The sequence below is a fragment of the Corvus moneduloides genome, chromosome 1 (genome assembly GCF_009650955.1).
Source record: "Corvus moneduloides isolate bCorMon1 chromosome 1, bCorMon1.pri, whole genome shotgun sequence".
In the NCBI taxonomy this organism is placed as follows: Eukaryota; Metazoa; Chordata; class Aves; order Passeriformes; family Corvidae; genus Corvus; species Corvus moneduloides.
Window position 1 is genome coordinate 156,866,294 of NC_045476.1, and position 23,652 is coordinate 156,889,945.

General features: G+C 39.5%; 1 protein-coding gene across 7 annotated transcripts in view; it reads right to left on the minus strand.

Moving 5' to 3' along the window:
* Positions 1 to 23,652, minus strand: part of CYRIB (CYFIP related Rac1 interactor B) — a 96,981-nt gene that overhangs the window by 18,251 nt on the left and 55,078 nt on the right. For 4 of the 7 annotated variants that reach the window (XM_032133317.1, XM_032133322.1, XM_032133376.1 and 1 more), the window contains exon 3: positions 12,230 to 12,266. The exons of 1 other annotated variant lie outside the window; for it this stretch is intronic. The gene's annotated coding sequence lies outside the window, so the exon portion shown is untranslated. Of the gene's footprint in view, positions 1 to 12,229; positions 12,267 to 13,806; positions 13,831 to 22,233; positions 22,336 to 23,652 lie in introns of those variants that run through there. 2 more of the 7 variants (XM_032133339.1, XM_032133348.1) reach the window with 2 other exon arrangements.

Genomic DNA, 23,652 nt, shown 5'->3' on the forward strand with positions numbered 1-23,652 from the left:
TTTAATACATATAAAGAACATGTGACCTATGATGACTGAGCAATTGTTTTGCATAACTGCAGCACTTAGTGCCAAACAAACCCATTATTGTTTAAGACAAAAGCAACCTCAAAGGGAACTGGTGTCATCGTAACACTTTTTTCACTACCTCTCTGTAATCCAAAACAGATATCGGAAAGCCTCTCAGTAGTAGTCATCTGTGGCCAATGAACAGTTTTCCCATTAAATCACAGAGTTACAAGTAAAGCACAAATTAGACTTTTCCAAAATCAGGAGAAAAAAATCAAGTTTCAACGGTTCTTCTTATGTTTGCTGTCACATCCCAGCTAAAAGAAATGAAAAGTAGAAGAAAAATTAAATAGTTGTTAGATTACTTGAGATCAGATAAATTATCGAAACAGTTTCAAATGTTACCATAAGTTTCAGAAATCAATACCTGCAGTGGGAGTATGAAAACTGCATTTCATAACAAAGCAGCCTTTTCATGAACCTTCCCATGTTTTACAGAGGCTGAAAATATACCCAATAACCATTGCTCTGAAATGCCAAGAGCTCACTAGAGCGCTGCTGCAAGACAAGCAAGACACCACCCAAAGATCTCACCTCAAATTATTTAAGAATAAGCCATCAATAATCTCACATTTGGATTCAAGCACAAGATATAAACAAATCAATTTTCAAATTAATGTAACTATACCAACCAACAAGTATATGCTCTACTTTTTCCTGATTTTTACTTTTACTCAAGACTCATATTTACCCGGAGGGAGGTAGCACGACACTAAGAATCATTACTTTATTAGGCATCAAGGAAACTGAAGCAATGTGAACTCAAAACAAATTGTCCGGCGAAACAAATTTTCAGAACCTGTGTTGACGGATTTCTTGATCAAACTAAGAACAGCATAGGATTTCTTTTTCAGGATCTGCAAGATTCAGCAATCAAACAAAGCTTGAGAAGGAAGGGGCAATTAATCCCAAGTTGCTGAAAATAACCCAAGTCTTTGCTCCAACAGCTTCTACAGAACGACCAAATGACTGTTAAGAATCTAGATTTTTAGCACCGTGACTCTGAGTGTAACCCAGCTGACCACAGTGGATTCTGCACACAGCACTTCATCAGGAGGTGTATGCTGTCTTTTTCACATGTTCAACCTTCTCCTTTTAAACTCAAGAAAACGCAAGACCTGCTTCCTAATAATTTGAACTTATTTCCTGGAAATTCAGATCAGATTTCTTAGCCTGTGAGAAGCACCTATGAATTCAAGGAATTTTAAAATTAGGGTGTCCAGCTGAGAGACTCTTCTTAACAGCTAATCCATTAAAACATGGTTCTTCAAAGAGACAGCTTTCCCAGCATCTTCTATCCCACAGCTTAGCAAACTATTTTAAAGCTAAATGTGCACCAATGCTGTGTAAACACATAACAGCAGAAAGCAGAGAAATTACTTTTCCATATCTCTCAAGCGTGTTCTGTAACACAGGACCGAATAAGCCACTTTGTATTTCAGAGTTTTCTAGATTATGAATGTTCCTCTTGTTGGGGAGCAGAGAGAGGCATCCTTAAACAAGTATTTTCAACAGGGCCAATTAAAAAAACAGAAGCTGCATAATGGTGATCCATCTACAGATTCAGAAATCAAAGCTCAATCTCAGAACAGCATATTACATATTTCAATTCCAACACTAACAAACAAGCAGCAAACATGTGGCAGTGAATAGTGCTCATGGCCTAAAGAGATCTCCTATACCTGCAATTACTGCTGTGCTTCAGCTGCACCATCCCCTCCTCCACCAAAATATTTTCCATATCTCAAAAAAAAAAAAGCCTCTGTGTAGGTTTTGCTTTTGTTTTGATACTAACCAGTCTCCTAAGAGTTTATAGGCTCATGCATGTGGCTTAAATATTGGATAATATTATTTGTGAAGGTCAGAGTAGGGGCATGCATATAGGGTTGAAATATTTTGAAGCTAAGAGAAGAGCACATAGGCACTGCAGAACAGCTTGTTTCACTGAGCACCTACACCTCCTAAAACAAGTAGGGAGTTGGGGACTTGGTTTTGCAATACAAATACCTTCATCCCTCAGGAAGGTTTGCCAGGAAGAATATATGGTTTCTTTTCCAGGAGTTAAGTTTAACAAATAGAAAAGCACAATAAAAGTTTTGGCACTACAATGGAACAGTCGGTGTGATATTCAAGCAGAAGATGCAACTGACCTAAAGGTAACAGCTCAGTGAAGAGCCTCCCTGAGCAAAGGAGAGAAACTGATGATAATGGATTAGTTCAACTGTGACAGCAGCAAGATGACAAGATGAGCTATAGGAATGTATATCAATTTACATGACCACAAAGCTGCTTGAACACTTGTTCATAACAAAGTTCCTAACAAACCTCTCCCCTCGTGCATTCATTGTACTGAAAACATCTTGATAAACACAAGACGTGCAATCACATTTGCTTTCTTAGCAGCAAAACTTCACAGTATATTCAGTTTCTATGAAGTGCATGGAAATCTAGCTGAAAGTGGACAAACCCAGTATTTTTGAAACTTGAATCAAGATGCACTGTAACATTTACTCAAGGATCTCAAGCATTCTTTAAAACTGGAAGACCTGCTGTACTTTAAGAACTGTGAAAACAAAAATTTCTCAAAACTGTAATCCAAGAAGACTTTAGGCTACAAAGAACTTGAAAACTCCATTTAGACAGATATTGAGAAGATGTAATTTCTTTAGCATTTTTTGGGAGGACACTTTCAGCTTAGCATTCAAGGTAATGAATGCAAGAGCCAAAAGGTCAGAATCTACTCTTCTGACAAAGCAAAGCACTCCCTTCTTGAGCTCTGAAATGACCTTTTAGAAACAAGACCATGGTGCCACCTGTGGAACTTCCCAGATTTGTGGAAGCAGCTGCAGGTCAGTATGTCACAGCTAAGGTTAGACAGACCTACACTTCTGTACATTTTCCTTCAGAAGGTATAGCTGAGCAGCAGGCAGAGCTGACCTGTTGTACTCAGAGGGAACACTACAGAGAGGAAAATGAAATCTGACCCTTCTGAGAAGCTGCTGTGTCAGCAGAATACCTGGACCAATCTCGAGTAAAGCAACCTAGCTCACAGCTGCATCAGGCTCTGACAGATAAGAAAAAGATTTACTAGAGATTCTTGTTTTGTTCAAGTGGCTCATCATTTGCAATTTTTCTGGGCCCAAAACACATGAAAGAAGGACCACTACTGGCTGTAATACTAAAGATGATGACAATTTGCCCATAGTGTGAGAAGCAGACTACAAACCCAGCCATTGCATCTACCTTCAGTGACCTCTCCTGCTATTTGATGCCCTGTAAAAGCATCACCAGCATGATGATTTTGGCAGTTCTATGAAGACTTACCTTGGTAATTAACCACATAGTGGCATGCCCAGACAGTATTAATTTACCAAGCACTCTTCCAGTTTCCTTGCAAGTCCACAACTCCATCTGAAGTAAGTAAAATTACTGGTTTAAAAAGACAGATGTCATCCCAGTTAAGTAGCCCTGACACTGAGCTACCATTGCCTAGTCAAGAATATCTCCCAGCACTAACTGCACCCTTCTTGAGCAAGTTGCCACATCAATCAGCCCCAATTCAAGAACGAGTTAAGCCTGTATGAAGAACAAAGCCATCAGCAAGCACTACTGTTGATTTTAATGTCCTGCAGCTGGGCTTTGTCTTGGAGCTAAATACCTGATTCAGAGCACTGATTGGAGGTGACCCCTGTGGGTGCTAACCCACCTTTTCACCCACAACTCTTTCAGCACAACTGGAACAAAATGCACACTGAAGCTGTAATCCTCATCAAGAAGAATTCTTTATATTGCAATCTCTAACATCAAAATAGTCAGTGCCCAGCCTGAAGTACACTTTAGGTCACCACCTATTTGTTTTTCCACAGCTTCAGAGCATCAACCTCTGTCCAATTTTATTTGGTATTCTCATTCAGAATTCAGTACACTTCAAAAGCTGAAAACCAGTTTCTCGCTCATGGGTAATACTGATTTTAAAATTTTATAGTGCAGTGTCCAGAGGCAACTCTTTAGGTAAACTAACAGCCTAGGACTCAGTAAAAGCACACATTTAAACCACTGAAGTTTTCTTGTGCTACAAGTCCAACATCACAAGATTAGAGCAGAACAAAACCACTGATTTCTGTCCAAAAACTGGCTGTCCCTGTGAGGCTGCTCAGAATCCCTGCTGGCATGCTCTGCACTCCAGCACAGTACTCGAGCCACGTGGAGCAGGTTATGGGAAATCAGAGCACAAGCCAGGAACAAGGCTTAAACTTGACCTACTTGCAGAGGAAGACATACGGAATGCCATATTGGATTAGGATGATTTGGCCCATTACAGCCTTATGGGGTTGCATGATGTTGCATGTGGAGCCATGATCAGACAAGCGGAAAGCAAAGGCATATTTTCAAAACAAGTCTTGCACGCATGCCCTTCCTGTGGAAAACATCCCCGACACATTTCAGTGCCCCCCACCCCCCCCAGGCTAAGCCCAGGGGAATTTTAATAAAAATACTCAATGCAAGTAAATTCATCTGAGAACCAAAGACATTTACCCTCTCACACCTGAAAGAAAAAACTGTGCATTAACAAGGATGTTGCTTGCAACTGGTGAGCAGCTGGAAAACTTACTCTCATTACAGGTAAAATACTACAAAGGTGTTCATAAATGATATTTTCTATTAGTTTTTGTTCTATTGGGAGAATAGCATGTTTTCAAACTAGTTTAAAAAAACAGTTAAATAAATAATTTAAAAATATCTGGTTTTGATCCCTGAAGAAAATCTGCTTCAAGCAAACATCAGCTCATCTTTTGGAAATGTATATGCTATTCCCAATACTAAAATCCACAGTATGAAAACTGTGCTCCCTGAAAATCTCATATATGTAGCTAAGCACAACACTGTATGGAAAGCACATCTAATGGAACAACAAACATTTTGTTTCCAGGATTTGAGTTTTAAATTTTCATTTGGTCATGTAAGTGTGGCATAAACCTCCAATTCAGAGATATTTCTGGCAAAATAATAAGCAAAAAAACCCATTGATAGCATTAAAAGCCTAGCATTATAGTGGAATACTACTGTGTTATAACACAGTGTTACTACATAAACAAAACACTGAATGTTTCCCTATACTGTTTTTCTAGAAGGATAATCCTATCAGCCTGTCAATGGTTTCAAGGCTTACTGAACAGTATCTAGCCATGAACAGGGAGAAGGAAAAAAAAAAAAAAGAAAAAAGAAAGAGGCAGCAAATAGGTGTCTGCCCACATCAGCTGAATCCAAGGCAGCCCTTAGCAACACACGGCATCACAGCCTGGCAGCCTATGGGATCCCATGTCGCTTTCTCTGCCAATGAAGCAACAAAGCTTCACAACCAGTGAGAACGTTTCTGCTCTCCACCTTAAATGCTAGAGACTGCTGCAGAGATGGAAACAAGCTGGTAAAATGCACTGCAGGAATCACTCTTTTCTGACTTGTAACATTCTCCCTGGATACAAACATGTTTTTCCTAGACTAACGCACATTTACTTCTCTTCTGAATAGTGCCGGAGCAGCAGAGATGCCTTCTGACACATTCCAATTCCTACTATTGATGTTAGTGGTGTTGCAAGTAATAAAGATCTGCCATTATACAAAATCCCAAAGTAATACTATACGTACCAGAAAATAAATAATTAGAGTCAATATTAAAAAAAAAATAGTAGCTATCACTCATTAGCACCTTCAGATTTAGGAAGGGGAAGCTTGGTGCCATTAGCTTGAAACAAGTTATATTTTGGATAAGCTGGTTTCATTTACAGGATCCATCATAGTTCTAACATCACTAATATTAAAAGTAACAGTTCAAATTGTGTCACCTGTGTAAATGTTCTGAATCAAACACATGAATGAAGTGCCAGAGCCACCCCCAGTTCTGCACAAACCCCACAGTTTCATTCACCAATGGACAAGTTGTTTGAGCAAGCATTAAGATTCCAGGAGTTTTTACAGACGCTTTTGGGACACAATTCCCAGTCCAAACCCATGCCCAGACCTGCACACGGCTCTGCACTGCTGACACCCAGTGGCCACGAACCAGGGACTGCAAACCAACCACAAGAAGAATAAAAGATATGCAGGCCAACCCACCCCCCACCCCACCTATATCACTGAATTACTGGGGCTTCAGTCATTAGCATCTTATCTCAATAGTGGAAAAACAAATTATACAGTCAGATAGGAAACGTTTTTGTATAGGAAGGTAAGTATTCAGGCTACTGAAAAGCCGTTTGAAGCCGCCTCTGATGTCAGTTCATTTGGCTAAACTGACTTTGATACAATAACCTATTTTAGTTGAAACTGAAGTTTTTTGTTTTGGTTTGGGTTTTTTTTGAGATCACACATCATCAATAAAGTCTCCTTTAGAACAAAACTGAATTCAAAACTTGTCATATCAGGAGGATGGAGGTCTGCCAGGGAAAACAGACTAGTGAATAGACTCACATTCCTCAAAACCAGAATTGTGAAGTACGGTCAGGGCAGTGTTTATTCAGTCCATTTTTCCTCTTAGAGGAAATCAAGGGAAAGGCCCTGAAGAATCCACAGTTTCTTTAGAAGCAGTCTTACAGCCTTGTTAGTTTGGGAACATTTTAGTGGCACAGCTGACACTGAATAACGCATTTGACAGGAGCTACAATAAAATAACTAAGCATGCTCACACAAGTCTGGAATGAACCCAGTTTGTCTGGAAGAATTACGCTTGTTTTTAAAACAGAACTTGTATTGAACAGGGTGGAGACTATACTCCAAAAATCTGCTCTGATTTACCCTTCAGCAAGTAACCGCACAATTTTTCCAAGAGTGAATCTGGGGTTAAAAAATAATTAATTTTGCTTTCCTCTTTCAAAACAACACAAGCCCAACATGCTTTAACTTAATTCTGCAAAATGCTCTTTTTAATTCCATTACGTTGCAGCCATCGGGAAAACCCACCTTTTCCAGTTCAGGGACATTTCCACTGCAATGCAATTTACACTCTGCTTTCTCCTCCAGCGCTGGAGATGCGCAGAGCCTCTTGCAGCGCTGCGATTCCCCCAACAGAGGCCGCTGCCCCTCCGCTGGATATCCCAGAGACGCGGCAGCTGGGACCAGCGTGCCCGATGGATCCCAGAGCCCCACAGCTCGGAACCGGCCATGGCCCTCCCGTCAAAGCACTGCCTTCAGTACTGCGGCATTATCCTGGAAACACGGGCTGAGCTCGAAGTCTGCCTTTTTTTCAAAGTAAACTGGGAACATTTTTATCAGGTACATAAAGAAACAAAAAGCCCATTTATTAAGAGCTGTGGCAGATTTACATGGTTTTTAATTCTTTTAGAGAAAAGCTGCTTACTCTACAAAAGATGGCATGCCTTTTCAAACTGTGCTATACTACCACAGTACTAAGACAGTTTCATATTTCAAGGACGTCAGCCTATAATTTAAGAACCCTCACGCTCTCGTCTCCAAAAAAAACCAAACCCAACAGTAATTTGTATGGTAAGTCCTTCTCCTGCCAACTTTTCACCTCTGTATAAAGAAAAAAAGCAAAACCCCAACCAAAAATAAAAAAAGCCCAAAACCCCCAAAACCAAATCTCTAAGTTTTATCTAAATGCTAAAAAAAGGAAGTACTGTTTCAATTCATTACTTCCTAACTAATCCAGTTGATGTACCATTTTTCAGTTGGTATTTCACATGTGAGACAGCACGCCTCTTCCTGCCTAGTTTGATTTGGAAATGGTTATCTTTCAGAGCAGTTGAATTCCCATCTATCACTGCCACACGTTTCGGTATCAGAGCTGGACGCAGCTGCACTGAGGGATCTTGACAGTGCTGCCATCTAATGCACCAAGACAAGGAGTACAAGCACCCAAACTGCTCTGCAACACTCAGGTAAAATGTTCTCTTTGAGTTTCATTCCAAAAATGTTGCACCCCTTCAGTGCCTTGGCTTGTAATCCTGCACTAACAATTGCATGACAAATTATCTCATCACCAAGCTGACAGATATAAATAGCCATTAACGTATTCCATCTCAAGGGACTTCTACTGGAATGTCACAGTGCTAAACCACAAACCTTGTGTGTATGAACCTGACACTGACTGACCATCTGAGAATTCAGTTCAGCGACACAGCAGCTCTGAAATATCAAAGAAGGGAAGGCCTATGGCCTTCCAGATCACAGAGCTGGAATGGCAGGTTTCCATATTTCAGGACAGCTTTCTGATTACTCTGTGGATTTCCTTTTTCTCAGACACCAGTCAAACACAATATGTTTGCAGAATACAGAAGGCTAATGAAGCACATCAAGATGATGATGGTATAACAGAGGATGAGTAGCAGGATGATGCTCCTTCCCATTCCATCTGTTTTCAGAAACAGCAACAAACAGACACGCATTAGGCAGGGCAGAGGGATAAAATTGGTCGCCACATGGTTGTTTATTTATATGAAGTTTCAAGAGACTCACTGCAAGATAAGGATCAAAGATACAGCCATCTTTGTTACATCCAGTTACTTCTTCAGATCCCCTCATAACACATAGCACCAACTACTTCTACTGAACCTGCATAGTTTTTCTTGTTAGAAAGCGTTAAAAAAATTCCACCTAAACAACAACAAAACCCCAACAGCAAACAAACAACCAAAAAAATTAAACCAAACAAAACAACAATAACAACAACAAGAAAACAGCCCCCCCAAAAAAATCAACAAAAAAACAAAACAAAAAAACCCCAAACCACCTGACCACACTGGTCCAGATTCCTCTAGCTGTGCAAATATGATAATTTTTTACCCCATCTTCCATTTCTCCCACCATATCACTAATATTATTTTAACCTTAAAAATCAAACTAAAGGGGCCCAGTAAGGCTAAGATATAAGACAATTAATTCTCAGCCACCTGTTGGAAATATGGGGAAACATTTGCTATTCTTCAGTGGTATCATTCAACCTGCAATCGTTTAAGATCAGTAACAATATACAGAATATCATGCAGAATATCATGCAGAGTGTCTTGGGGTGACAAAGAGTTATGATTTTCTGCATTGGTTCATCTGTGAACTCTACAGGTCCATCCCATCCCATCTCACAAGAAGTCTGCAGCAGCTCTTGGGGAAAACCAGGTACATACGCAGAATGGAAACACATTAAGAATACAGAATGCATTTAATAATAACGTCTGGCTGTTAAAAGTACTTGATCTGAAAATACTTACATACTAGAAGAACACAAATATACATGGTAGCTCTGTTGCCGCTCTTCCCTAGGCACCTGCTCACACAACAGTTCAGGTTTTACGCGATATTAAGCTTTTTTCAGTTTTTAACCTCATTCAACAGCAACATCTAGTTCAGTTTGTCCCATTCTTTAAAGCTTAACCAAAAATTTCCAGTCTCCAGTTCTTTACGTGATGGTTGGGTAGGGTTTCTGTCAGTCCCTCCCAACCCTGAACACTGGTGATTCCCTGATGATTTATGATGCTGTCAAGCATCTGGCAGCTACTTTGTCTTAGCATAGTTGGAGAAGTTGAAAGAATCAGAAGTCTGACACCCCAGCTTCTGCTGAAGCAGACACCACACCACCTTAACTTGCAAACATTCTCCCTTCAATACCTGAAACACTGTTGGTTCATAGTTTCTTCAAAGAAAACAGAAGTTATTTGCCATGTGCTGTAGCCGTTTGCTGGACAGCATTCCTCTTCCTGCAGGCAGTACCATTCCCAGCAATGCTCCTTGAGCTTTCCTAGCTTTTCTGGATGACTCTCAGCTTGCTGAGAAGAAGCAGCACTGCTCTAGTAGAGGAGTAAGTGAAGGGTGTGAAAGGATGTGCAAAACCAAGTGCTCATATGCAGAGGGAAGAAAGATGGTGATCCTGGAGCCTGGACTTGCCTAGATGGACCCATGGTCTGACTCAGTTAAGTGACTTTTATAATGTATCCTTTGCAAGTACACACGATCCTGTAAATTAAAGATCTGCACTTTTAACTGCAGATTTAACAACACCCCCAATGACTTTGTAAATAAAAGTTATTAAAGGAAAAAGGTACTACTGCTGCTAGCACTGGATGTTTTTCCATCAGTTCATTAAAGATTTGGAAAATACTTCTGTATGCTTGCCCAGTTCCTAGGCTCATTCCTTAATGCAGAGACACAAGCCAGTAAGCAAGAAGGACTGTGGGCCTGAACCAGCAATATCATAAACTCTCCTGAGAATGACAAAAATGTGACAGTTCATCAAAACCTGCAATTCTGCAAAATAAGTATTTTAAAACATGAATTCTGCACTGAAATGAAGACAATTACTTTAGTAACACATTTTTATGCCATATATTCCTAAATCTGAATGAAGGAGTCAAATAGTTTTGGACATAGCACTAAAAAACGTTCTCTATTCTTGTTGACAAAACTGATGACAAATTGTATTGGGTTTGTGTGGCAATGTTGTGGTGGCAGGGGGGCTATGGGGGGGACTTCTGTGGGAAGCGGCCAATGCCAGCCAGTTCCAGGATGGACACACCGCTGGCCAAAGCCGAGCCTGTCACTGGCAGAGCCTCGGGGATAATGTACTTAAGAAGAAAAAAAGGAGTTATGGCAGAGAAGTAGCTGTGGCCAGAGAAGAGAAAAGTGAGAATATGTAAGACACCAGGAGTATGGTGTAGACAACCCAGGTCAGAGAAGAAGGGGGAGGAGGTGACCCTGACACTGCAGCAGAGATTTCCCTACCACCCATGGTGAGGCAGCTGTGCCCTGCAGCCCACGGAAGTCCACAGGGGAGCAGGGATCCACCTGCAGCCCATGAAAGAGCCCACAACAGGGCAGCCAGATGCCCAAAGGAGGCTGTGACCCTGTGGGAAGCCCACGGTGGAGCAGCCTGTTCCTGCAGGACTGCACCCCATGGAAGGGACCAACACTGGAGCAGTTTGTGAAGAACTGTAGCCCTTGGGAAGGACTCATGTCAGAGAAGTTTCTGGAGGACTGTGCCCTGTGGGAGGGACACCCCACACAGGAGCAGTGAAGGGCTCCTCTCCCTGAGGAGGAAGCAGCAGCAGAAACAACCTGTGATGAACTGACTGTAACCCCCATTCCCCATCTCCCCACACTGAGTGGGAAAGGGTGAGGTAAAGAGCTGGGGATAAAGTTATGTCTAGTAAGGAAGGAGGGGTGGAGGGAAGGAGCTGTGATTCAATTGGTAATAAACTCAACTAATTTTCCTAAGTTGAGTCTGTTTTGCCTGTGACAGTAACTGGTGAATGATCTCTCCCCACCCTTATCTCAATCCGTGAGCGTTTTGTTGTATTTTGCCTCCCTTGTCCAACTGAGAAGGGAGTGGCAGTGGCTTTAGTGGGCACCTGGCATCTAGACTAGGTTAAGCCACCACACAAATCCATTCAGCTCCCCAGAATTCAAAGCCTTTTTGATGATTAATCAAAAACAGAAGAAAAATAAATCCTACCTCACATTTGGTACCATTATCTTCCCAGTGTGACAGAAGATTGATAGCTGTGCTGACAAAGCACAATAAACACAAAATATAACACAGACACTATGCAGTAGCTTAGATGACAAGCAGCAGGCTATAAAACTAAGAGCTAAAACCTTCACATGAGCATGTGCTACCTCTTCAGTCTCACAAGCTGGTTCAGAGTACTGGTTTTTGGCACAAGGCATCTGGTTCAGCTACACAGTAGCTTTACTAAAGAGAGAGGGAGAAAAACCACCAAAACATTATCTCTTCATTCAAATTGTTCAGGAAGTTGCAGTCTTCTAGGATAAGTTCACACAAGTGGCCAAACCACTTTAACTCTGTGCACAATAAAAATGCCTTCTTTGAAGTAATGGGACTTCATTCACATCACTCTGGTGAAGAGTTTTCAAAATCAGCCTCACTAGGCTGTGTGGTGAGGCCCTGTACAAGCAAAACCAAACCCTTGTAACCTGGTTTAGCACCTTTAAACAGAGAGACATGAGTTCAGTCAGGGATCAGGAATCCCAGTGAACACCACAAATTTCAAGAGTTGTTGATGGAAGAGAGGGAAAACAAGTTCTTGAAGGGAAAATTACTAATATTCAAACGGTCCCACTTTCTCTCCTTTAACATACTACAATTTTGCTTATTTGTCAGCAGTTTTCAAGCAGGTTACATTTCAATTCTTACCTACAGCCAGTGCTGCACTCTGTTCTTGGCCTCCAGTCTGTTTTAAAAGAAAAAAGAGATTATGGAAATTAATTCTTTTGCACCAAAAGTCTTAAACGCGATGCAGTGTGACCTTGGAAAAGCAAGCACACATCTGATCCAGACACACTGTTTTTGTGTATGTACTTCATAAACATAGTCCTGGATCCATACACCACTGGGAATCTTAAAAAATATGTTAAGAAAATATAATGCAGAACTGTGTTTTATCTCTAGGCATACAAGTACATAGGGAATGCCATTATTTGGCAACAAATGTGATTCCAGGGAAAAGGGCTGCCATGTTAAATAATCCATAAGCACATATATCCCAGAATAAATTTAATAACCATAGAGTCAAAGCTGCAATAAAATACCAGTGGCAAACTGTTCTACTTGCATTTCACTTTGCTTTAACAAGAAAATCACACAAGATTCTAAACCAACCACACAAACGTGCACTTGAAAAAATTCAAGGCTTGCATGTTGACCTTCAGAGAAGGCATTTTCAAGTCACCAGTGAAAACCATTTGCTTAACAAACAAAACTAGTGTTCTTGGACAGCTTCAGTGTGCTGTACACATCATTACCACTGTCTTAACATGGTGAGATAATTATGTTAATAGTACAGTTTAAAGGAGAAGATATGGAGTATTACAGTAACTCAAAGCCTCACAGGAAATAATAGTCTAACATTAGCTAAGGAAGGCTCTGAAGATCTACAGCACCACAGGCAAGAAAGCAGAGACCATAGTAAGAATGACTCTTCACAGCCCAGAGAACTGAATATAAGCAAAAAGATGACTATCTGACATGGTTGTAACTGTAGAAATTTAACTCTCTATTCTTTCCAGAGCATTCATCTCCCTCACAGAAGCCTTCCCCTTCACCAGGCTTCTCTAGGTTTGGGTAGCAGCTGCTTTTGCCTTTGGCTGTTGACTTCAGCATCCCCTTACTTTCTCAGAAATAAGCAACAGCCAGTACCTCAGGACAAAAAGATGGTTAACAGCACTGTCTTTGTAGGAGCTGCTGCAATTTCCTAAAACTCACCCCCTCTCACTAGGCATATTTTAAATACGGTTGGTTTTTTCCCTCTTCTCATGACTTCAGACTGCTCAATTCGTGCTTTGAGACAGCACAACAAAAATAAAACCCTGGAAATCACTGGTCCCCTGCAGATCGGGGCTGAGCACAACTGACTGTGCAAAGAGAAACTGAAACCAAAGTTAGACCCAACACTACTGCAAAAAGCTAATTTCCTGAAAAAGAGTGAAAGAACAGTCAGACAGGACAGAGCTATAAACAAAAACTATAAATTCATTAGAATGAGCAGACTATAGAAATAAATTTGAAAATGAGCGAGAAAATCCCACTATGGCAGCAAGCCTAGTGACTTTAAAAAAAAAAAAAAAAAAAAAGGTGCCCTAATGGTACTAGTTCATTACTACAGAAATACCCATATTTCCAACTGATAGAATTATTAGAAAAAGAAGTGAGGACTGCTCAGCTCTTTCCATCTTTATGGACACAATGCTGCACACAAAGACACAAGCACTTACCACCTGCAAGAACAACGTGCTGATCCTCAGGTGGCTTGTCCTGAAGGCTTCAATGAATGAGTAGAAGTTAATAATTAACAAAGCCTTATAGGACTCTTGTGGTAATGAAGGAGGAGAAAAAAAAAGCCATTAGGCAAAAGGGAAGCAGCCAGGAAAGCTGAGAATTATAGGTCAGTTGGACAATCATCGATAACAGGCAGAGAGATGTTAGCACAGGAATCCATTAACTGGCTTCCTATCTTTTAGAACCTGTGAGCAAGCCTTCAGGCAAAACAGCTCACACTGAGCACAGCCGATGCTGACGCTTGGTTTATACTGGCAGACTGATAGGTATTTGATTTTTTTGCATCACATCACAGGGTATTTTAAGTTTAGAGGTTAGCACTGAGCAATATAATAAAGCATTGCCTAAATGGATAAGAAATTGACTTAGTGGGGAGGAACATCAGCAAAGATGCATTAAAAATGGCCAGATGTGAAATTAATGGTGTGATGGATTCTTTACAGAATTAATTTTTGCACTTCAGATGCACCTTAATTCAAATGAAAGGAATATCTAAATGAACAAATCTGTCGGGTTCAGAGCGCACTAGTTGGGTTTTCCTGCTGGGATAGAGGATCTGCAAAACCTCTGAGCGTCCTTCTGACTTATTCTCAAGGTTTAGATCTGCAGATTAATATAGAAATACCACAAACAGGCATAAGATGAGACATGTATACTATATAAATAAGTAGGTAGTGAAAATTGAATAATACAGATTCAGCATTTTTCAATTCCTTGTGACTCCAAGGTAGTCAAATATTTAATGTTACATTACAGAGAAATGCAGTTCTGAGCAGGAAAATTAACTTTACTTAATGGGCTACAGCTCATGGAGTCAAACAGCAGAAATATTAATGGATCCCATCCCAGGGATCTCATTTAGACACACAACCCCTTCCCTTGAATTGCAGCCTAACTTCACCATAGCAGAAACAGGGCAAAGCATATGCCAACATCTCAGGCCAACTACAACAGAAATTCAAAGAATTGTCACAACAGCTGGAGAACAAAAATGGAAAACTGTCTAGAGCCATCAGAGAGGGACAGTGAATCATCTAAACTGCAGCATAACAGAAACAAAACCAAGCATCATTCAGTTTGTCAGAGGAAAAGTCTGTAGCTGACACAAGTCAAATGGTACCCAAATATAAAATATGAAGTAAACCTGGCATCACTGTGAATAACGAAACTGGAGAAAAAAACCCCAATAAAAACTGGGTAACCACTGAATAAGCCCAGTGCTTTGGGCATCCACCTCATGTTGAACTGATGTTGCTTAACTCAGCAATACATGAAAATGGATTTCACATGAGAACAGCTGACCATTAACTTCCCATATGAAACCACTGTCTTCTGCCCAACTCTGCTGAACTAAGAAGCCTCGACACTCAAGCATAGATTTGTCAGTGACTCTCGGTCATGATTTGCTACAAGAATGGTGATTTTTCAGGCTTTCCAATACTCACGTTCTTGTTCCTATTAAAAAATGAAAACACTGAGTGGTAAGAAATAATTAACAACAACTTTGCGCCGAGTCTAAATTACTTTGTACTCAATTGGTATCTCAGCTCATCAGGGAACTTCAGAAAGTATTAACTTCACAAAGCTTGCAACACTTACTAGCAGAAGCTTTCACAGGATTCAGGCACTCCATGCGAAATACTTGGCACCCCGACTAAAGTCATTTTCAGAACACCATCGGCTGCTGCTTTCACAGAGCAAATGTTTAAATTCCTAGTCTGCAGTTCAAGCTTGAACTATTTCTCCCCTTGGTAAGCATCATCAGCTTGAAATCCATGTGAACCAGCTGTGGACTACGGCACAGATGTTCTCAGCCCATTAATCTAAACTGCTCTTGGATACAGAACAGGATCTAGCTCAAAGACTACCTGCCCTGGCAATTTTTAGATGCTCCTGCTCTCTTGGTCCAACTTCAGACTTGAAATTACATTTGAGGAAACAGCTCTAAAAACTTGTTACCCTTAGAAGCACGCACTAAGACATAAAACCCAAAACTCTGCTCAGTCCAAAACAGAACCGCAAGTCAAATACATCCCGCATCTTGTGGGCAATAAAAAGAGAAAACTAAGAAATGTTTAGTAATAAAACTTGATTTTTACTTTAGTAACAATAACAGATGGGTAAGCTATAAAAAATAATTCATTGCTAAGATCATGTTTCAAAGGAAGTTTCAGGGCATCTGCAGATGAACCCATGGTTCAATGCTAAACGGATGCAAACTCCAATGCTTAACATCATTGACTGCAGACAGAGATTCTTCTATATCTGCATGGCAATTTTATATGAGACTAAGATTAGCAAAGGCAGTCTATCACTACTGCAAAGTGACCTTAGCTCTTCAAAAAGAGCAAATGTACTTGTTGCTTGCTATAAAACCACTTTTTGGACTTCTGATTGTAAAGCTGCAGCTCAAATCTTTCTTCTCCATTTTCATCTATCCTGTTGAAGCTAAATTGCACCCTAAAAGTCCATGTGTTATATTAAATCTTTCCCTATACTATATAATTTCTCAATGCTGTCACAGTACCTAATATTACTTGCTACACTCAAACTCATGTTTTAAATTTGTAATTTAATGATAGAAATGGACTGTGAATGTATCAGAGGGTTTAGTGTTCCATTATAATTTTTCAAGCTTATTTCATTTTTCCTAATTATTATACTTTCATAGGATACATTATCTTTAAACTGATTCTGTTGCATAGCATCTTCACTTTATGTGACCTTAATTTCAAGATTTTTTTTTTAGTACCTTTTGTAGTTAATTTATCACCTTATATTGTTGTGGTGGATTATTGGTTGAACTTGATCTTACAGGTCTGTTCCAAACTAAAAGATTCCTTGAAAGCTTTCAAAAAAGTTTAGATGCTGCATTATAGACCAACAGGAGGGACACAAGGTTTTATACATACATCCCTTTCAACAAGTTTTAAAAAAAAAAAAAAGGGGGAAAACTGAAAGATACTTGAGAAGCTTGTATGGCAGAAGAGGATATTCACACAAAATTAGTATTCAGCATGAAAATTTATATTTCATCCACTTACACATATGTGTTCCACAACAAACCATTACTTTGGCTTAGTGGAAATCATAAAATAAACTATCATAATATTAATTTTTGCATCTCAAAGTTCTACACAGAAAAAAACCCCTGTAAGTTGAACATCAAGTAAAAGGGATTTTTTAATCAAATCAAAAAGTTAATTTAAATATGGTCAAATAAACTTTTTCACTTCTAAAAACAAGTTAAGAAAAATAAATGTTGGGTAACCAGAAGACAAATAAGGGATTTTAGTAAAAGAGAGATGGGACTTTGTCAGTTGTTTAATTTGGAGTTGGGTTTTTGTTTGTGGTTGGTTGCTTTTTTTGGTGGTGGGGTAGGGGGTAGAGCTGTGGTACTTTAGTCCAAGCTACACAGCTTCTGGTTTTACTTCAAGAAAAAAAAATGTTTAAAAAGCCTGCAAGAATTATTAAAGCTAGTCCTGTGTCTAACAGTCAATTACTCAAACAACTGAACTTTCTATTTTTGGTAGCATATTATCTTATACTTCTTTTGAACATTCATAAATCCAAATCCTGAAATGATTTAGTACCAGGTATATAACTTGCACAGAATTTTTAAGAACTATCTAGAATTCAGGCATCCACTCCTCAAAAAAGATACTGAAATATTCCTAAGCTAGGAAGAGATATGGGATATCATCCCTACACCTTTAAGTGATATTGGCATCTGCTCTCCATTGCATGTTTAACTTCTCCATGACTAACTGGCATCACTATTTTTCCACAGTAGATGCTTCCTTTGTTGTTATGCTGTTAACACCCAGTTGTGAAGTGTTCCTGAATACCACCCGAGTGATTCAACAGCTTATTTATCTAAGATATACAGATGATATAATTTATTAGGAATATGGCAGAGTTTAACACAGAATTTTGGCTCAATATCATCATAACAGAAATTAAGCCATGCCCTGTCCCAGGAAGTTTGCAGCAGCGTTCATCCACTTGCACAACACAAACAGTAAGACAAGCCAAGGTCAGCAGGGCTTTGCCATTCACATTTTTAGTGGTGAAGGAGCAGCTCTGAGCAACCCCAAGACCCACAGCCCTATTCCCTAACACTTGAACAGAGGAGTCCTTATTTCTAATAGTCTACATTTCTACTCTCAGGGTAAAATAAACCACTTTTGTCAGGATGGTACTAGGTCATATGAACAGCAAGGAACTTCTACCACAAAAAAACCCCAGCCACAGAAGAGTTACAGTAACCTACCACCCAAAAGGTCTTTTTACTGGTTTTAGTAAGTTCTAACCATCAACTATCCATCAACAGTATCAAAACTTGAGAACTGAAGCCCTAGTTACCCCCTATGATAGGTAAAACTCTAAGATGAACTTAGACCTAAGCTGATTATGCCACAGCTGCAGAAGTATCCCAGACAGCATCTCTGCTGCTCAGAGACAATGGATGTGTTTATTTCAGATGGCAAAGAACACAGTTTCGATTTTTAAAAGCCTTAAAAACCCTTCCTATGGGCACCAGCAGCAGTAAGTTTTGCCACAGGCTCAGGGCTGAGAAGTTTCTGGGGAATACTACAGCAGTTCACTTTAACTCCTTCCCCCCAGGGTCCCCAGTGCTGCCCCACTACGCAAATCTCAGCAGAGGCAGCTCCTTCCAGTTGTAACTCATCCACAAAAGGAGGCAGGACTTGTCAAACCAGTAAAAAGACCTTTTAGGTGGTAGGTTACTGGTGACTCCATGAGAGCCTTGGGACAAGCAGCAATTTCTGTCGAGAAGGATAGAGGATCTCTGCTCCTGCCAGAGGAATTGACACAGAGTGCTGAGACTCTTCACAAGTGCCTCCACCTTGTCCAGGATTTCTGTGAGCTCTACCTACACAATGATTTGCAATAATTGTTGCAGCTACAATAAAAAGAAGAAGGGGGCAGGGTATGAAGAAGCTTTTCCAATCAGCTATACAATAACATTGCAGTAATACAGTTTTGAAATTATTCTAGTAAAAACATGGGTGATTAGAATACTAAAAGCAATTGTATCAATCATCAGCTGTCCAGAAAGGAAGAATCTAACCATGTCACTTTAACCTGTGATCTCAAATGTTCATTGGGTAGCGTGTGAGATGGAAAAACGTACAAAAATTACAGAAAACAGGGTAACAAACATGAGAGAGAAAACATGGGAATGTCCAGGTTCAGCTCCTAGGGACCATTGTGTATGTTCAACAGCTTTGTCCAACAGGAGCTATACAACAAGGTCTTAATTGTAATTTAATGGCACTGAGTCTCAACAGCTGCACAATATTTGTGTTCAATAATTTCTCAAATTAATTCCATGATCACCTAAATGGAGGCAAGCTTCATCAGAGGAAGTTCAGAGGAGACATTAAGGAAAGCTTCTTCACTGAGGGGGTGTCTGGTCTCTGGAACAGGCTCCCTAGGGAAGTGGTCATGGCACCAAGCCCAACAGAGTTCAAGGAGCATCTGGACAATGTTCTTAAGTCATATAATTTAATGGTAGTGAGTCCTGCAAGGAGCAGGGAGCTGAACTTGATGATCTGTGTGAGTCCTTTCCAACTTGAGACATTCCGTGATTCTAAATAATGAAACTGCAGTTATGTAGTCAAACAGTGAGCTGAACACTAACAAGATCTGAATGACTATATGTTTATAGTTTAAGTGCCTACAGAGTTAAAAACCAACAACCCTCCCTCCAAAAACCTAGAATTATCATTTAACAAGTATTAAAGAGTTCTTCTCTAAGTCAGGAAGTGAAATAAGCAACATCTGACATTAACCTAATAGAACAGACCACATGAATCTCAAAATGAGCATTCAGTCACCTGTCTCAACAAGCACAGCTTTTCAGGCCAAATGTCTTTCTGATGAGAAAAGTTTACATATTTTGCTGTCCTGTTTAAAAGTGGCTTTTTGAAAAGTCAAAACAACGCTAAAATTAATGCCTTTGATTTGAAGGCTCATTGGACAAACTGAATTAAACAGTTCATGTTGTCCTGAGCAACTATTTACAGGTAAATAAAAATAGCAGCTTTACCTTCATAAACAAATCAGGATGGCTGAAGTCTCAAGCAGAGCACAGTTTACTAAAAAAGTCTTTAAACCAAATTCAAACTCACTTATTTTTAAACTTACTCTATTAACTGTTGAAGTAGGACTACTACATATATAGTAAGGATATTTTGGAAGAGCTCAACACTTAATTCTGCTTGATTACAGTGAAAAAATCTTGTCACTGATCATCTGCAGATTACTATGATCTTCATTCAAGGTTCAACTTATTTTACACCTACTGTGGGAGAAAAGATACCACATTATGTTTCCTCAGCATAGGTACATTATTTACATTGATGATACGCACTATTAAACTCTAAAAACACAGCATTGCATAAAAGCTTCTAACACCTCAATCTATTCCTGTGCTATTGCAGTGGGGCACATTAAACAAGCCCCAAGACAAAATACAGCAAATAAATACAAAACAGCTCAGTTCAGCCTAAAACAAGTCAGCTGTTCTTCTTCTTTGCCTTAGACACCACCATTAATACAAAATAAATGTATGCTGGTAGAATATCAGCATCATGATGAGAATTTCTACCACACCATCTTGAGTGTCAAAATCACAAGTACTCAACCTCCACGTACTAAGAGACATTTTCACAAACCCACTTTCACATGGATGAGAAATCAATTCAAGAGGTTCTGCTGAATTTACAGGCAAACCTACAACAATATATTAGAGCAACACATCCAAAGGAGATTGTTTTTAACTTGTGGCACAAATGGGAAGTACAAGTGGTTTCAGTCGTCAAAAAGACAATCTTTCTTCATGTATTTGCAGTCTCTAACATCATTGTGGCAGACTATTCTTTTACCCCTAATGTTCCCACATTACTCTGCTGTTGGTATCTGGTGGGCTTTGCACTGAAAGCTTTTAGAAGCATTTGTAATGTCACCACTTTCTATGTTGGTTACGTAGGTTTCCTCAAACAAACAAACAAATCCTTCTGAAAGCAGCCATTAAAAGCTGCTCATTTATAAAACCTATTTCCTTGTTTAATAGAGGAAACATTTAGTACTGAGCAAAACAAAACAGTACCTAACTTTGTATTTCTTGCAGCATATTTGACTTTATATAAACTTCCCCACCAGTCAAAACCAAACAGAATTCTCTAAACACGTGAAACAGGGCCTTACTCAATACAGTATCTCTTCTGCATGAGATCCTTCACTTCAAACCTTTTTTAGGCACATAGGTATGGGAACAACAAACCTTCCTCCTCTTTTTATATTTAACACATATTAAGGGATTTGCACGAAAAGACTCACATTGTTACTGAAGAAATTTTCAAGATTCTTCACAAAAGGAAGCAAAACATTTAAAGATGTGTCAGCCAGACAAATGTTACTTTCATAAGAGCTATACAAGCCACAACAAAGTGTTTTCAAAATTAATAAGAAAATGACAGGCATACATTTGCTTCCACTTTGCAAACATAATACTGAAGGTGTTTTCATATTTATTAAAATTAGCATAAATGCAAAACCTGTTAATCCACCAACAGTGCAATATCGGTACTGGAACAGAGACTTCCCAACATGGTAATCAGTTTGCTCAAAACATCTCCCCATCGTCATTACAGGGGAACAATTCTAAGTTGCATGGAAAGATTTAAAAATCTTCAAGCATGCAGACAAGTTCAAGCTGCATGTAAGAGATAACACTGTAAAATGAGAGTGAATAATTATCAGAGATCATACATGAAAGCAGAAGACAATTATCAAGATCTTTTCTGAACGACTGATACTCTGCAAAAATAATCCCATACAAGTTAAGTTAGCGTAATGAAAGAGAACAGCTAGTACAAGAAAAATAGGGCAAACACTGAAATGTTACATGTCCTTCAGTGTCTGTGGTAATGGACAGTTGAAACATCATAACCAAAAGAAATACCACCTGGATAAAACAGGCATGCATGTCTTCTACAACCATTTGGGCTAGTCTGCACCACATCAAGGACCAGCTGGGTTAAAATTTTTATCTTGGCACCAGTCGTGCAAGCCCCAGACACAGACACACTCTGCCCCAAGGGACACAGCGTCCATGTGTCACATTCTCTTTTCAGCACAGTCCCAGAGTTGGGGGCCTGAGCTGAGAACCTGGGTCAGGTCTAAAATGCAGTAGAGCTCAGCAGGCTCTCAGCTCCTGTCTTCCCAAATCAAAGTTAATGCTGGAAACAGTGAAACCAAGTTTGTGCAGCACTACCCCAAGCTAAAAAGGACTTACTGATCCTAAAGGAAATACTGAATTAAGACAAACACTTTACCACAGCTGCAGACAAAGAACTACTTCATAGAACTACCCAGTCTCATTCAGCATGGCCATCCTGTTAAACTTCTCTCTCCAAGAGAGATGGGGAGATGATGGGCTGGAAAAGGAAGCCAAAGTAGGGAAAAAGACAGAAGACTTCCAATTCTAGACTAATGAGCTTTTCAGTCTTCTGTACAGGGCAAGCTATACACCCAAATTTAGTGACAGACGCATTACATATATACAATCAGAATAATCTGAAGTATTATCCTGAAAGTTACTATCAGATAATTATAACCTGGTTCAGAACTTATGTTGTCAATACAGTGCTTTGGTACCTCAAATGGTGGCATGAGGTACATGCCAGAGGTTTTTTCTCCTGTACATTGAAGGTCATACACTTTCAAACCCAGTATTTAGGAATGAGTCTCATACGTATTTTAGCTTCAGGAACTGCAATTTTACAGGCAACAAAACTACTGAAATCATCACACAGAAATAACTGTACTATGCAAGTCATCTTTATATATTAAAAAAAAAAAAAAAAAAACCAAAACTAAAAAAAGTCCAAAAAAAAGAAGCCCCAAAAAAAAAGTCTAACTTTTTTTTTTACTGTGTCATTCTGACAGATGCGCATTAGTGACTACTATAAGCATTCAGAACTTTCCTCTCATTAATCTAGGTTTGGCAGAGTAACCAAACAAAGCATTTTAATATTCTCTGCAACAGCTACACAGAAGTACTTTATAAAGTTATCCTCGACTGCTTATAAAATTTAGGCAAATTAACTGGCAAGTGAAGACTAATAAAGCATCTGTAAATGCTTAAGTCATGAACGCTTAATGTTTTCTCATTGGCTAGGATGTGCTTCTTTCCATATTCATCCCTGAACCCAGCCACATCAGCCCATTGGGGCTAAGAACACTCTCTTGACACCAGTTTAATCAGCCCTGCAGCTCGAGTGGCAGCAGTAAACAGAAAGGTAGGATCCAAGCTTTAGAAAAGGTGTATAGTAAGGTATAATTACAGAGGAAAACTGCTACTTCATCTACAACATAAAGTATTTCAGAAGAGAGCTGTAACTCTGGTACCCACCATCAATGTGCATATGATTTACCTATGTTAAGACATTCAAATGTCCTAACTTCTCAGGTTTCCTTGTGATTGCTGTGTAATACTGTAGCTCAACATCTTAATTTATGGGCTGGCAAATTGCTATTAAGTGGTCATAGCTCTTCACTGATGATCCTTTTATCATTCTGTACCTAAAAGCAGGCTGCACATGACTTTGTGTCTGGGAATCACAAGATATCCTTAGTTTTATTAACATACATTATTCTCAGTGAAAATTAGGCCTCAACAAACATCCACTGAATAATTACAAGCACATTAATGGCATCTTCCAAAGCATCTGGATTTCTGTTAAGGCTTCCTT